Genomic DNA, 16,172 nt, shown 5'->3' on the forward strand with positions numbered 1-16,172 from the left:
TCGTGCCACTGCACTCTACCCTGGGAGAAAGGGTGAGACTCCGTCTCAAAAAAAACCAAGCTGAAACAAAACAACAACAAAAGAACCACACAGTACCTAATGTTCACATTATTCTGAGGCTCAGCAGAATCTTCATTCCCTGAAGGCAAAAACTTTGCTGTTCCTTTCACTGTTAGATTCCAAACACCAAGAACATGATGTAGCAAATGGTAGGTATTCAACACATAATTATCAAGTGAATGAAAAAAAGAATCAGTCAATAAGCAAGATGCTTAGTACAGTGTTTAGCATTAGTAAGAGCAAAATAAACGATAGCTATTATTACTGTTTATGTATTTCAAGGTACTTATAATCATATATTGCCTATTTAATACCACCATTGGTGCGTTTAGTCCCTTTACTTTTCTAACGGGTTCCAAATAGTTAACATAACAACAATACCTGGGTGTAAATATTTAGGCTTATGTAGAAAAATGTTATAAGAATTAATCTTTTTCAACTCATCTCTGACAAGATGCCCTTATAATTTACTTTGTAGGAACCCTGTATAATATGAGTTGGGAACTTTATTAAACTATTTGTATATTTCGAAGCTGTAAGGAAACTTCCAAGGCTATACTTGATATGCATAATGTTGCCATGGGAATAAATATAAAAGTGAAACAAAGCAAGGCTTACTTCTTAGGCACATTATTTCATTGAAATTGTTTCATAACAAAATGTATAGATCTTTTTTAAAATGAAAACCTGTAATAAAATCATCAGTCAAACTGGCCTTGAAAATTATTTTTTTTATAGGAGTCACTGGCTAGTACAAATTCTGACTGGTCTCTAAAATTTATATGGGCTCTATATACACTTTATACGTCTGATATTACCATATATTAATCAGTGCAAGAAATATTTATTAGTTATCCATGGCATCAAAATATCTATGAAGAGAAAAGAAACAGAGGAATATATATATACAGGCTCTGCATATGAGAAGCTTAAAGCATTAGAAAATTAGGAGACAAACGTATACACCTATGAATCTAGTACTATGGTTAGGAGGCTTACACTGGTGTCATATATTTTGAACTCAAATCTTGGAACTGACTATCTCTTTTTAGTTGTTTGATTTTGCAAAATTTAAATTCTCTTATCCCAGTTTCTTTATCTATTAAGTGGATATGCAAATGAATTAGTAAAATAAAATAATGCAAGCTGCTTACTATATATCATATATATATCAGCATAATATAAAAACTTGATAAAAGCCAATTTTTACTTTTGTATACATTCAAGGCAAATTACATCTATATGTATATATTCATGATATAGACAAATTAATGGGAAGATCATCATAGAATGGGTTTAGCACATAAAGTCTTCTTAGAATATAACAGAGCATAAGTATATCCTCCAATAATATATAAATTCAGCAATTCCCACACAAATGCCCAGGAACAGCAAGGAAAAAAGAATGAGAAAAAGAAGAGATCAATGACATGTTGCCTGTGTGACTCAGCAATTCTCACAAGCTTTTGCCCATTGATAATGCTTATTTTATCACAATAAATAAATACAATTAGTTTCAGAATGATATCTAAATATTAATTAAATGTTATTTTTGATGTTATGTGACTTAGTTTTTTGCAATTACCTTTGATTATACAGAATTAAATGTACGTAGGCTTAAGACTGATAAGCTAGTTCAATATATGGTTTGTTTTACTTTCCATTTCAAATCTCACTTTAAAAGCCATTTGCATCAGTTTATTTCTTCTAAAAAATGTTCAAACCATTTTAAATTAAATCATACTGCTTTTCATGTGATAAGTCAATTCCCTTCTGACCTGTGTGAGTGGTCATCTGACTGTTGAATAACAGCATTGGAAATGAATGCGGACAGCTTTATTTCTTGGTCTATAATCATTATTAAAGTATTTACTACTAAGTATAAAATTAGATTTCTAATATCATCATTCACCAATCTAAACTACATAACAATTTTCAACTTGTCATTATCACTTACTTAAAGAACTCACATTTCTGTATACATTAACATTTTTTCGGTGCTAAAATGGAAATGTTTATAATGAATATTACCAAAGACTTCTTCCTTAGTTGTACTTCTTTTGTCTAATCTTTGCCTATCTTGACAGGATATGTAAAATATATTTGGCTTCTGGTAGAGTAGTCTGAATAAGAAAGACCATTTTTGTGACTTTGCATGAAAAAAAATTTGTCACAAGGAACTTGAATTACTAAATATGAGGGAGGAGGTGGGACTTGACTCTGGAGGCAGGGTTTGGACACCAGACCAAACTGAGGTCTAGCTAAAACAGGGATATGTGAGAATAATATACATTAATAAAAGGGGGACATGTGGTGCTAAAGACATGTGAGAATCAATATCTAATATATTTCTGAATGTAGTCCTCAGCTTTCCATAAGACACACCCACCAGTGTGCCATGTCAGTTTACCATTGCCATGGCAACACCTGAAAATTACCATCCCTTTCCATGGCAATGACCGGATGGCCCAAAAGTTACCACCCTATTTCTAAAAATTTCTGCATAATCTGCCCCTTAATTTGCATGTAATTAAAAGTGGATGTAAATCTGACTGCAGAATTGCCCCTAAGCTGCTCCTCTGGGCACACTGCCTATGGGGTAGCCCTGGTTCACAAAGAGCAGTACCTTGCTGCTGTTGTACACTGCTGCTTTAGTTTCTGTCTAACACAACCAGCTCACCCTTAAAGTCCTTCCTGGGCAAAACCAAGAACCCTCCTGTGCTAATCCCCAATTTGGGGAATCACCTCCCTTACATCAAATGTACAATATTCCATTCAAATGCTAATCCTCCAATCTACTTCCTAGTAACATTGTCACATGCAATTTTAACTCTAACACTATAAAATACACAAGAGTAGGCCAGAACTTATCAGACCCCTCTGATGTTGCATCACCATCCTCATTCATATATTAGTTCTCTATTGTCAAATGGGATATATTGCCAAGATACCAGTGGGCTTTAGTAAACTTTTTGCAAAAAAAGTTTTCTTTATGTTTTATAATGCCAATATGCAGACACATTATTCCTTTGAGTCATTCAATTTATCTGCTTTCCCTCTTCCCGGAACTTAAATTTTGTATAATATACTTTAATGTATTAATGTACTTATTTTTCACTAAGTTACCAAAAATATCCTATGTGTTTACTGTACTTGGGAAGGAGTGCAGTGTGGTGAAAGCACTCAAGCCTCAGCATCAGATAGACCCAGGTTCAATCACAAGTTCTGCTTCTCTTAAACTGTTTCAACGGAGGCATTTCACTTCTCTAAATCTCAGTTTTCTCTGCTTTGTGTTAGGATAAATCAAAGCCTATTCTTAACATTATTACAAATGCCGAACAAACTCTAACCATGTGTATTTATTTGTTATGCAGTTCTCTTAACGGTTTATTAAGAGAAACAAATGAGATAATGGCTACAGAGTGCACAAGGAAGTGCTCTCCCATGCCCTTTCTCAACCTGTAATGTTTTCCTACCACTCTTTGTTAATGAATTTAAGGAAAAGAAAGGGAATGAAGGGAAGATTCCATTGAGGATACTGTTCTTGGTAAGACAGCATAGATTCCTATGGTGTTAAGTAGACCATAACTTTGAGATGGTAACAGGGATTAGAGTTAAAAGAGCTATTGCAGAAAACGATGTGTAAAATAAAGATGTTCAGGGCTTGGACCAAGTTTTATGGAAATCAAACTGGAAAGATAAGGTTCTAAGAGTGATTTCTAGTATAAAATGAATCAACTGGTGACTGGATATATTTAGTTTATATTTTAAAACAATATAAGTATGAGGTGCATAAGAATAAGCAAAGATAGGCCGGGCACAGTGGCTCACGCCTGTAATCCCAGCAAGGATAAAATGCAGACACATTACTCCTTTGGGTCATTCAATTTATCTGCCTTCCCTCTTCTCAGAACTTAAATTTTGTATAATATACTTTAATATATTAATGTATTTATTTTTCACTAAGTTACCAAAAAATATCCTATGTGTTTACTGTACTTGGGAAGGAGTGCAGTGTGGTGAAAGCACTCAAGCCTCAGCATCAGATAGACCCAGGTTCAATCACAAGTTCTGCTTCTCTTAAACTGTTTTGGCCGGGCGCGGTGGCTCACGCTTGTAATCCCGGCACTTTGGGAGGCCGAGGCGGGCGGATCAGGAGGTCAGGAGATCGAGACCACGGTGAAACCCCATCTCTACTAAAAATACAAAAAATTAGCCGGGCGTGGTGGCGGGCGCCTGTAGTCCCAGCTACTCGGAGAGGCTGAGGCAGGAGAACGGCGTGAACCCGGGAGGCGGAGCTTGCAGTGAGCCGAGATTGCGCCACTGCACTCCAGCCTGGGCAACACAGCAAGACCCTGTCTCAAAAAAAAAAAAAAAACTGTTTCAATGGAGGCATTTCACTTCTCTAAATCTCAGTTTTCTCTGCTGTGTATTAGGATAGATCAAAGCTCATTCTAAACATTATTACAAATGCCAAACAAACTCTAACCATGATCCACCGAGGCAGGCAGATCACAAAGTCAAGAGATTGAGACCATCCTGGCCAACATGGTGAAACCCCGTCTCTACTAAAAATACAAAGATTAGCTAGGCGTGGTGGCACATGCCTGTAGCCCCAGCTACTTGGGAGGCTGAGGCAGGAGAATCACTTGAACCCAGGAGACGGAGGTTGCAGTGAGCTGAGATCGCATCACTGAACTCCAGCCTGGCAACAGAGCAAGACTCCATCTCAAAAAAAAAAAAAAAAAAAAAAAAAAAAAAAGAAAAAAGGTAATGACCAACTAAGAAACATTGTCTGTCTTCTATATACACTGTTTTCAACCCTGAGGAACAAGTGTGTAGCGTGTGTGTGTGTGTGTGTGTGTGTGTGTATGGTGATGATAGAGAAAAAGGAACATGCCAAATGTACAAATTTGTATATTGAATTTAAAGCTTTAGGAAAGACAGGAGAAGAGAACCCCTTTTGTTGGTGAATCCACATGGTTGTCAACGGTCAAAATTTATTTGGTACCTATTACATGCCAGGCACTGACAAAAACTGGATATCCAATAGAAAATGAGATAAAATATATGCCTACCTTTATTGTTCTTATATAATACAAAGAAGAGGCAAATGGGGAAGATAAGCCAATAAACAACATAAACTTAAGTATTGATAAAATATGGATATATCCATAGATTGAATTTGATGGCAGAGAATAGTCTGTGTCTATTGCAAATGACCCATATTGCAAATGACCCATATTAAATTGATGTTTAATAGCTGTTTACAACAGTGATTATCAAATTTTTTCTGAAACTCAGAAAAATGACTGGATAACTTCACACGATTTTGTGCTGCATGCATGTACATGCATGATGATGACAGTATCATCATCACCATTATTATTAATAATAATATTGGTCATAGTAATGGTAGTTGTAACAACACTTTTAAATCCTTTTAGGGTTTAAAGAATAAGAGGTAACATGCATGGAACTCTTGTTAAATTCCAGATATGTCCTATGCACCATAACTTTATTACCTCATTTAATCCTTAGTTAGCCTCATATAGCCCTATGAGTTACATAATGTTAATATTCTTTATGTATTAGAAAGGAAGAAACTGAGGTTCCATTTCACAACTATCATTGTGACATTTCTGAGGTAAATGTCTTACTTTTCTTATTTTTTCCAGACTATGAACACTTAATATTATCCAGGGAAAGGAAAATCATTAAACATTTCAAATTGTGCTTATATTTTGATATGGTTTAGCTGCATCCCCACCCAAAAAATCTCATCTTGAATTGGAGTTCCCATAATCCCCACGTGTTGTGGGAGGGACCTGGTGGGAGGTAATTGGATCATGGGGGCACTTGCCCCCATGCTGTTCTCGTGGTAGTGAATGAGTTCTTATAAGATCTGATGGTTTTATAAGGGGTTTTTCCCCCTTTGCTCAGCACTCATTCTCTCTCCTGATGTCCTGTGAAGAGATGCCTTCTGCTATGATTATAAGTTTCCTAAGGCCTCCTCAGGTCTGTGGAACTGTGAGTTAATTAAACCATTTTCCTTAATAAATTACCTAGTCTCAGATATTTCTTCATAGCAGTGTGAGAACAGACTAATACAGTAAATTTGTACTGGTAGAGTGGGGTGCTGCTATAATGATACCCAAAAATGTGGAAGTGACTTTGGAACTAGGTAACAGGCAAAGGTTGGAACACACTGGAGGGCTCAGAAGAAGACAGGAAAAGGTGAAAAAGTTTGGAACTTCCTAGAGACTTGGAGGGCTCGGAATACAGGAAGATGTTTGAAAGTTTGGAACTTCCTAGAGACTTGTTGAACGCCTTTGACCAAAATGCTGATAGTGATATGGACAATGAAGGTCAGGCTGAGGTGGTCTCAGATAGAGACCAGACATTTGTTGGGAACTGGAATAAATGTGATCCATGCTATGTTTTAGCAAACAGACTGGCAGCATGTTGCCCCGTCCTAGAGATGTGTGGAACTTTGAACTTGAGAGAGATGATTTGGGGTATCTGGCAGAAGAAATCTCTAAGCAGCAACATGTTCAAGAGGTGGCAGAGCATAAAAGTTTGGAAAATTTGCAGCCTGATGATGTGACAGAAAATAAAAACCCATTTTCTGAGGAGAAATTCAAACCAGCTGCAGAAATTTGCATAAGTAATGAGGAGTGAAATGTTAATCTCCAAGAAAATGGTGAAAATATCTCCTGAGCATATCACAGAACTTCACGGCAGCCCCTCCCATCACAGGCCCAGGGGCCTAGGATGAAAAAATGGTTTTGTTGGCCAGGTCCAGGGACTTTTATCCTAGCCACTCTAGCTACAGCTGTGGCTAAAAGGGGCCAAGGTACACCTCGGGCCATTTCTTCTGAGAGTGCAAGCCCCAAACCTTGGCGGCTCTCACATGGTATTGGGCCTGTGAATACACCAAAGTCAAGAATTGAGGTTTGAGAACATCTGCCTATATTTCAGAGTATTTATGGAAACTATCGGATGTCTACGCAGAAGTTTGCTGCAAGGGCAGAGCCCTCATGGAGAACCTCTGCTATGGCAGTGCAGAAGGGAAGTGTGGGGTTGGAGCCTCCACACAGAGTCCCCACTGGGGCACTGCCTACTGGAACTGTGAGGAAAAGGCCACCATCCTCCAGACCCCAGAATGGTAGGTCTACCGACAGCTTGCACCATGCATATGGAAAAGCAGCAGATACTCAACACCACCATGGAAGCCACTGGGCCAGAGGGCTGTACTTTGCAAAGCCACAGGGACATAGCTGCCCAAGGCTATGAGAGCCCACTCCTTGCATCAGCATCTCCCGGACATGAGACATGCAGTCAAAGGAGATCATTTTGGAGCTTTAAAATTTAATGACTGGCCGGGCATGGTGGCTCACGCCTGCAATCCCAGGACTTTGGGAGGCTGAGGCAGGCAGATCACCTGAGGTCTGGAGTTCAAGATCAGCGCAGCCAACATGAATAAACCCCATCTCTACTAAAAATACAATAATTAGCTGGGCGTGATGGTGCACGCCTGTAGTTCCAGCTACTCAGGAAGCTGAGGCAGGAGAATCACTTGAACCTGGGACGTGGAGGTTGCACTGAACTGAGACCGTGTCACTGCACTCAAACCTGGATGGCAGAGCAAGTCTCTGTCTCAAGAAAAAAAAAAATGATTAATGACTGTCCTTTTGGATTTTGGACTTACATGGGGCTGGTAGCCCCTTTGTTTTGGCCAATTTCTCCCTTTCAGAAAAGTAGCATTTACTCAGTGCCTACATCCCCACTGTATCTAGGAAAGAACTAACTTGCTTTTGATTTTACAGGCTCATAGGTGGAAGGGACTTGCCTTTTCTCAAATGAGACTTGGACTTGGAATTTTGGGTTAATGCTGGAATGAGCTAAAACTTTGGGGGACAGTTGGAAAGGCATGATTGTGTTTTGAAATGTGAGGACATGAGATTTGGGAGGGGCCAGGGGCAGAATGATATGGATTGACTGTGTCCCCACCCAAATCTCATCTTGAATTGTAGTTGCATCACCTTCATGTGTCATGGGGAAAACCTGGTGGAAAGTAATTGAATCACGGGGACGGTTACCCTTATGCCGTTCTCATGATATTGAGTTCTAGACAAATCTGATGGTTTTATAAGGAACTTTCCCCCTTTGCTCAGCACTTCTCCTTCCTGTTGCCATGTGAAGAGGGACATGTTTTCTTCCCCTTTGCCATGATTGTAAGTTTCCTGAGGCCTTCCCAGCCCTGCAGAACTGTGAGTCAATTAAACCTCTTTTCTTTATAAATTACCCAGTCTCAGGCAGTTCTTTATAGCGACGTGAGAACAGACTAGTACATATTTCAAACCTATATTAGTTCTTTTATAACACAATTAGACAGATTATTCAACCCACGTGGGAAAAGGTGGTGTCTTTTCCTCTTTAGTTCCATTTAATAGCTAGCATAATCCCTAACACACACGGGTACTTACAGTGCTTATTTTTCACTCTTGGTTCTAACAGCATTTCTATTAACCTTCACCCATTTTTTATGATCACACCTCTCTTTTGGAAATTTCTAATCCTGTACAGGCTTAGTGGGAGGTAGTTTAATTCCTACCATTGAAGAAACCAACAAAATAAGATTATCCTTCTTCTCAAGCTCATGGAGGCAACATACACATACCTCAAGTTCAGTCAGACCACTGCCCCTGTGAGAAATCTTGACAGAGTAACATAATCTTGGGAGTGAAAACTTGACAGCATGACCTAAGGACCTCAGGACATGAGGCCACATTCACTGTAGCAACAGATGCAGCTTCTGGAGGACTAGCCTTTCTAGAGTGTGAATTTTATGTGCTTCTTGCTGCATTTGCTCATAATCTCTCAACGAGGCTCCATATTCAGGTATGAGGATAAGTAAATCAAATTAAATTTGGTCAGACCCACTGTGAATCATAATTTTGTTACACCAGAAAAGAGACATGGATTAACTGATATCATGGAAGGGTTGCAGAATTTGCCACTTTGGCACAAAATTATTTTGAGTAAAATGTACTTGGAAAAACAGCAGGTACAAGAAGGGCACCCTAGCCTCCCTTTTTTAATTCCTGAAATCAGGCAATTAAAACCCACATAGAGAAGGTGTTATCCATATGTCAGGAGGAAACTAAGATTCTTATTACCAGGGACAAGGAATTGAGGCTGAGAAAAGTCTGTACAAACAAGCCTTGGAAACTAACCCTCATCTTCCTAGTCAGGACTCTATGATTAACTACATGTATTAACTTTACACGAACCCAAGCCCTCTTGCCTTTTTTCATTTTCACAATCTGCTAGTCTCTGTTCAGCTCAGTATGTAAAGGGTCAACTTTTAACTCCCTTCTGAGTCTTCATTTTCTTATGAGAGCTCCTGTGTCATGTAAAACTCCAGTTACAGACATGTGTATGCTGTTCTCCTGGTATTCTGTTTTATGCCAATTTAATTCACAGACCCAGCTGAAAATTCTAAGAGGATAGAAGTTAATCTTGGCCCTCCACCCCCAACAATACCATCATAGATGCATGCTTCAAATGGTTATACATTGTATCCAATTTCCATTTATATTCAAAATAAGAACTGTTTTATGGCTTAAGGACAATCTTCCTCTTAACATTTAGGAGATAACTACTATATTTTACTTCCAAGTACTGTTGTTGGTGGTATTTGATTATCGCACACTTATTTTGGGTTATGGGAACAAACAGACATCAGCAGAAGGTATTCTTAAAAATGTAGCCTGTGCACATTTGAGACATGATATTTATTTTATATGAATATACCTCATGTTATCATTCTTCTTTGGTATGCACTTAGCTTGCAAATATCAGAGCAATGAAGTTAAGCTATAACCCAAAAAGAATGATATCCATCATCAACCTTCTCAACTTCTGTATTTGGATACATTATATATTAATATATTAAGTTGCCTCCTAGTAATTTACTGTTACTATTCTATAGCTCTTTCAATGCATTCATTTGACTAATTTTGACTACAGTTTGGTTATGCTTTAATCTCGTTTTCACATACTGTTTCAAAATTTTTGCATTTGAATTCAGATTAGACAAGTGCTAAAGACATGTGAGAATCAATATCTAATATATTTCTGAATGTAGTCCTCAGCATTTTTATCTTGAATTAAAACAACTGCAAGTGCTCACACTACCACCTTTAATCAAGTGTAACCATAAACTACAAAGAATTTAAAATGAAATGAGTATAAGACATTTCACACTCCAAGCAGTCAGATGATAATACGTTTCCACCTGTTAACATATTAATAACAGTGTTAAAGAGCGCAATGTGCCGGAGGTATTACAAGTCTGTGCAATTTTACATGTGTCAAGAAATAGTTTGCTTGTTAGCAACTGGTTAGAGTATCAAAGCAAAGTGAATTCCATGGGGGAAACTGGTTGCATAATAAGGAAACAGGGAAATCTTCATTTCTTTAGTTATTTAAAATAACCTGTGAAAAGCATTGGATAATAGAGCAAGGACAATTGGCCTCTGAGGGTATTAGATGACCTACAGTAATGGATCATTTCCCTCTCTAATGTCTGTGATTAACATGTCATAATTTTGAAAGGTACACTCAGGAAAAAGAGAGACAGTGAAGACTAATACAGTAAGATAAGGTGTCACACCAAGAAGGGACATACAATACCAGTGATTTTGGTAATAGGAAGAGGCAGAGCATATGGTTAGACCATCACATGGTAATAAGAGGTTGTTAAATGCTGTTTTAAAGGATTATTTCACTTTCTTCTTATAAGTGATTTTCTTTGTTAGATAAAATGAAAAGTATTTTAGCACTAGACTGAAAATTTGAAAATGAAAAAATTAAAGCAAGCCAAACATAACATGATATATTTTTTACTTAGAATTTTTAAAAGAAGATTAGAGCTTGATAAAGGAAAAGGCCAAAATGAAAGTTCAACAGTATCCCTGTGTTGCTTTTTTATGGTTGAAAGTCAAAAACAAAACAAACATCCATGAAAAGGCCATCAATGGGTGCTAAGTTAATGTCTACATTCTGTCTAGAATAAGCATTCCTCTTTATCTCTTTTTCTAAATATAATAACATTAAGAAATTCTATCTCCCAATATGTGTCTAGAAGGAGTTGACTTTCACCAGCATTTAGTTGGAGCTGAACAGTTAATTTTGAATGAATTTTCTCTGAGACCAAGTAGAGAACTAAGCCCCTCCCCAGCCACACACACCAAAAAAAAAAAAAAAATTACCCAATGAAGAAAAAATGTCCTGAGGGGAAGTTTAAAACTTAATTTTTAAAAAGTGTTATTTGAAAATCGTGACAACTGTATTCAATATATTTTCAAACATGTTTAGTTTTTCATAAGCTCCCAGCTTCATTGATTGCTTGACTGTATCATATTCTTTTTCCTTCAGTGAACCCTAAAAACGAATCCAATACCAAATAGTCTTCAATTAATAATTGTTAATCTCTTGGTTGATTACCCATTGATAATTCATTTGTGCAATTATTTATGAATCATAGAAAAGATTGAATTTCTTGATGGATGAGTAATCATGCTAGTTATATGTTGTGGCAGTAGTTTTAAAAAATACTTTATATTCCCGAATAATGTGAACATTGTATAAAATAATGTATAAGTAAAATCACATAATAGGCAAATTAGCACAGAAAATAGCTAAGAAATTATTCTTGGCCTGGTGCGGTGGCTCATACCTCTAATCCCAGCACTTTGGGAGGCTGTCGTGGGTGAATCATGAAGTCTGGAGATCAAGACCCTCCTGGTCAACATGGTTAAACCCCGTCCCTACTAAAAATACAAAAATTAGCTGGGAGTGGTGGCACGTTCCTGTAGTCTCAGCTACTCAGGAGGCTGATGCAGGAGGATTGCTTGAACCAGGAAGGTGGAGGTTGCAGTGAGCCAAGATTGGACCACTGCACTCCAGCCTGGTGACACAGAGAGACTCCATCTCAAATAAATAAATAAATAAATAATTATTAAAAGTAATCATGGCCTCCCTAAGACCAGAAAGTTACCTTTAACCAGCCTCCTATTGTGAAGCAAGGCTGAACCTAAACTGTCCTGAACCACTATTAGTCAATCCCAGCACCCCAAAGGGAAAACTCTCACAGCAACCAGATAATCAAGGAAGCGCCAAAGCAGTCATTATACTAACCCCATGCAGGGAAGATCCATATAGGAGCATTTTGATTATTTATTTGGCATACCAGGTTTCACAATTTAGATTGAGAAGAACTAATAGAAGCATGCTGATAGCATGTCTGCTATAGAATAATGAAAATTTGTAGTTTGTGTTTCCTACTGAGCAAAAATGGGAAGTCTGTTCTTCAAGTAACTACAAATAGTTCATATAAAGCCTAGTGAAGAAAATGGACACACACACACACACACACACACACACAGAGAGACACACGTAATGTATATATGTTAGCTAAGTTTATAAGGGCCACTCAATACCTGTAAAAATCTAAGAATAATTAAAGCTCAGTGTCCGTAAAGAGGGCCATGCCTAAATTAATTATTTGTATTATGTGCCTTCTCAAATGGTTCCCTGCTGCATACATTTGGGTAGAAAACTGTTGGGAAGGAAAAACTGTCTCATATGCAAGTAAAAATGGGAAATTCTTCTTGCTTTTAAAATTATGCAAAGCTGTAGATTATCTCATTAAAGGCTCAACTAATTTAACATAAGTGGGTACACAATCCTCTATTCGGAGCACACGTTAACACTCTTTGCAAAAATGTTTCCTCAAAAAAGTGTGAGGAGCTCTATCTAATCAATTACAGAGCTGAGAATGCATTGGCTAAGGGTTAGGAAAATTAGTAGTTCGCCCCAGCTAAGAAAGGGAGTGATAGCTTATATTTGAATAAAACAAAAAATACGTTTCAAATATTTCTGTGTATTTTTTTCTTCAAAGATCCTGTGACTCATTCTAAAATAAGTCAAATATAAAACTCTTTAGCCTATACTAAAGTTTCCTTTAAGCCATTATTTCTCATAGAAAGATTGGGAAAACATATTTGCATGTCATTGCTTTACTTTTTGCTTTATTATATCAAGCTGAAAAACTAATGTCAAAAGATTCCATAGGACATACATTAGAAATATCATTCAAACCATTTGAAACTCTTAAAAAAATGATTCAAATTGATCTTTCTCCCAAGAATGTTTTCCCAGATGAACAGCCTCTAGCAAACATAATTTTAAACAATTGGAACATTTATAGTTATTGCAAGCATATTTTTTCTAAACCAGAGTAATGGCCTATAACTGGTATCTGTGATTCATTCTCTATACAAAACCTATGAACACGTAAAATATCACTCAGATCATACGATTCCCTTCCCATTATATAGAGTCTACAATTCAAACTTGTTCCCATATCACAAGAGTTCTTTGCAGACTAGTCCTTGTCTACTTCCTACATCTTGTATCCTAGCATTCTCCTTCTTGCTCTTTAGGATTCAATAACATTGGCCTTACAATTTGTTCTCAGAAATGCCAGAATTACTCTTACTTTATCATGTTTGCACTCACCATTCCCTCTGCCTGGAAAGCTTTCTCTAGACCTTGATATGGATATAGCTTCTTTCAATACAGGTTTCAGCTCACATAATTGTCACATCTGAAAGGGGACTTAACTATAATATCTAAGGAAGCACACCTACAGGCATTGTCAGTGCAAGTCATTTTTATCATAGAGCTTACCATAGTCCAAAGTGATCATCTTTATTTTTTTCTCTCTATCAGAATATAAACTCTATGGGAAGAGTCAACTTAAATATCATCTTCACAGCTGTACTTCTAATACCTAGAAAACCACGTGGCCCATAACATTTACTCAATAAATATTTGGAGAATGAACTAATCTGGATTAACATATCGTAAAACATAAATTTAAATTAATTTTAAAACTCCTGGAATGCATGCAATTAGATAGTGATCTAGATTAAATGCATTTTTGATATCAAATTCCTAAGATATACAGTTAACTCTAAAAAGATAATTTTATTTCTCCTCTAAATCACGCAAGTATTTTCTTATAGAAGTTCATATAATTTGATGGCCATAATAAAAATCCAATTTTTTCTTAATTAGTTTTATTGCAAGTGTTGTTTTTTTAAGGAAATAAAATGCAATTAATGAAGTATGAAAATCCCAAGTAAGAACTATGATTTTAAAATCAAAATTTGTGTTCTAGGAATACATTAAGACAGATCTAGAGGATACATATTAATTATGTATGATTAGAACAGTAAATGTGCTTGATTCCTAGGGAAAATCTAAGTTGTGTCTATGGTGCTCTGGCAAAACCTCATTGCATAACATTGCCAATGATATGTTTTATACACTAAATATTTTGCTCTTAATTTAGAATTCCAAAATTGCCTTTGCATATCATATTTGAGTTCTATAATAGTTCTTTCTTAATCTGGAAATGTAGCTATTTTATACCAGTGCCAACAACTAGAACATTCTATATGGTGGGAAAATCTAATTTTAAAAGATAAAGCAGTTGTGGATAGTGATGGCAATAAACAAAAAAAGAATCATTCACATAATTCTCAACATGTTAAGACGTTAAATATCATGAAAATCATTTTATTTAAACTTTCAGAACACGATGGGCAAATTTCTAAAGTAATCTCTTTTCTCTGATGCTCTTCCTATGGAAGCTAACATGTTTTGATTTAAAATAATTGTTACCAAATAATTTCTAAAGGAAAGAAATAATATTTTTCACAAGACTCTATATTTTAGAAACCTCCCTAATATTTTCCTGAGTGACTGCAGTGTCAGGAATTTCAATAGATTTGTTCACTGCTCCTCAAATAACTAAAGATTTTACTACTCTATAAATGATACTTTTAATGAAACTTTAGCCACCTGTGAGTGGTAATCATAAAAAATAGTTTGAAGCTGTCATTCATTATATTTTTGATAAGCTTATAATACATCAAGTTAACTAGATTTGACATCTTCTACCACATCTTCAAAAAAGGTGCTTTCATCTAGGAATTAGATATTGATCCTTCTTTAAATACAGACTAATGACTTTTGTGTAGCTACTATATAGTCACAGTACACACATCTCTCAAATTCAGTCAAAAGTAAAGCTGTACCTCCTATTTTCAAGAAAAAATATAGTTTTATTAATGCCTCACTATTGCATTTTTATGATGGTTTGGAAGATAAAAACACTGTAAGTTGCAAAGTGCAGTATCAATACATTTGTTGACATTGTTTTTAAAATTCATTAAAAAAACAATAGAATTAGCCTTTTAGTTTTTTGTTTACTTTTTTATTTTTATTTTTTTATAGAGACAACATCTCACTAAGTTGCCAAAGCTGCTCAAACTCCTGGGCTCAAGCGATCCTCCCGCCTCAGCTTCCCAAAGTGCTAGGATTATAGGCATGAGCTACTGTGCCCTGCCGAGAGTTTTAGAATAATAGCTACAGCTATTTATTTTGAACTTACCCACTTTTAAAACCAAAGCACAATTTAGGGGTGGGGACAAGAGTGAAAAAAAAACCACCACAATTTAGCAGCAAACATACTCTTTGAAGGACATACACGTGTTTAAACTTAATTACAGAAATCATGAAAATATATACAATTATGTCTAACCAATGCATGAGTATCCTTCTTTCCGTTTTTTTCCCAGTTGATGCAAACTTAACTCAAGCTATGTTTCCATAAGGTGCAAAGGTGTTTGTTCAAATAATCTTTTAACTATGAGTCATAAAATCCCAAAACAAAGTAAAAAGCTTTGAACATTTCTTAGTCCTTTTGTATTTGGAGCTTAAAGCAGGGGAACAAATAATTTATTTATTATTATTTTTTAATAGGGTCTGGCTTTGTCACCCAGGCTGGAGTGCAGTGGTATGATCATGGCTTACTGCAGCCTAGACTTCCTGGGCTCAGGTGATTCTCCCACTTCAGCCTCCTGAGTAGCTGGGACTACAGGCACCTACCACTATGCCCAGCTAAGTTTTTATTTTTTGTAGAGGTTGGGGGTGGAAGGGGGGTCTCCCCATGTTTCCCAGGCTGATCACAA

This window comes from Nomascus leucogenys, chromosome 2 (genome assembly GCF_006542625.1).
Source record: "Nomascus leucogenys isolate Asia chromosome 2, Asia_NLE_v1, whole genome shotgun sequence".
NCBI lineage: Eukaryota > Metazoa > Chordata > Mammalia > Primates > Hylobatidae > Nomascus > Nomascus leucogenys.